Source organism: Schistocerca piceifrons, unplaced genomic scaffold, assembly GCF_021461385.2.
Source record: "Schistocerca piceifrons isolate TAMUIC-IGC-003096 unplaced genomic scaffold, iqSchPice1.1 HiC_scaffold_34, whole genome shotgun sequence".
Taxonomy (NCBI): Eukaryota; Metazoa; Arthropoda; class Insecta; order Orthoptera; family Acrididae; genus Schistocerca; species Schistocerca piceifrons.
Genome location: NW_025728559.1, coordinates 6,162 through 7,500, shown reverse-complemented (window position 1 = coordinate 7,500; position 1,339 = coordinate 6,162). Strand labels below are relative to the sequence as shown.

Genomic DNA, 1,339 nt, shown 5'->3' with positions numbered 1-1,339 from the left:
GCATCGTTTATGGTTAGAACTAGGGCGGTATCTGATCGCCTTCGAACCTCTAACTTTCGTTCTTGATTAATGAAAACATACTTGGCAAATGCTTTCGCTTCTGTTCGTCTTGCGACGATCCAAGAATTTCACCTCTAACGTCGCAATACGAATGCCCCCGCCTGTCCCTATTAATCATTACCTCGGGTTCCGAAAACCAACAAAATAGAACCGAGGTCCTATTCCATTATTCCATGCACACAGTATTCAGGCGGGCTTGCCTGCTTTAAGCACTCTAATTTGTTCAAAGTAAACGTGCCGGCCCACCGAGACACTCAATAAAGAGCACCCTGGTAGGATTTCAACGGGGTCCGCCTCGGGACGCACGAGCACGCACGAGGCGGTCGCACGCCTTCGGCTCGCCCACCGGCAGGACGTCCCACGATACATGCCAGTTAAACACCGACGGGCGGTGAACCAACAGCGTGGGACACAAATCCAACTACGAGCTTTTTAACCGCAACAACTTTAATATACGCTATTGGAGCTGGAATTACCGCGGCTGCTGGCACCAGACTTGCCCTCCAATAGATACTCGTTAAAGGATTTAAAGTGTACTCATTCCGATTACGGGGCCTCGGATGAGTCCCGTATCGTTATTTTTCGTCACTACCTCCCCGTGCCGGGAGTGGGTAATTTGCGCGCCTGCTGCCTTCCTTGGATGTGGTAGCCGTTTCTCAGGCTCCCTCTCCGGAATCGAACCCTGATTCCCCGTTACCCGTTACAACCATGGTAGGCGCAGAACCTACCATCGACAGTTGATAAGGCAGACATTTGAAAGATGCGTCGCCGGTACGAGGACCGTGCGATCAGCCCAAAGTTATTCAGAGTCACCAAGGCAAACGGACCGGACGAGCCGACCGATTGGTTTTGATCTAATAAAAGCGTCCCTTCCATCTCTGGTCGGGACTCTGTTTGCATGTATTAGCTCTAGAATTACCACAGTTATCCAAGTAACGTGGGTACGATCTAAGGAACCATAACTGATTTAATGAGCCATTCGCGGTTTCACCTTAATGCGGCTTGTACTGAGACATGCATGGCTTAATCTTTGAGACAAGCATATGACTACTGGCAGGATCAACCAGGGAGCTGCGTCAACTAGAGCTGAGCAGCCGGCCGCCCGGGAGTGTGTCCCGGGGGCCCGCGCGAACACGCAAGCGTCCGCTCAATCATTCTGCAAACAGGAGGAGGCTGAGCTCCCCTGCACAATACACCTCGAAACCCTCTCAGGTCCCGGCGGCGCGCAGCGCCGTCCCAAGTACTTGGTCGGGTTCGAGAGAGGCGCAATCGCCCGGAG

The 1,339-nt window shown here is 52.7% G+C and overlaps 1 non-coding gene across 1 annotated transcript in view; it reads right to left on the bottom strand.

Moving 5' to 3' along the window:
• LOC124745915 overlaps window positions 1–1,130 on the bottom strand; it is a 1,910-nt gene extending 780 nt beyond the window's left edge. The window contains exon 1 of the ribosomal RNA XR_007011216.1: window positions 1–1,130. This exon is cut by the window's left edge and continues 780 nt beyond it. This is a non-coding gene — a ribosomal RNA (small subunit ribosomal RNA).
• Between the last annotated feature and the right edge of the window lie 209 nt (window positions 1,131–1,339).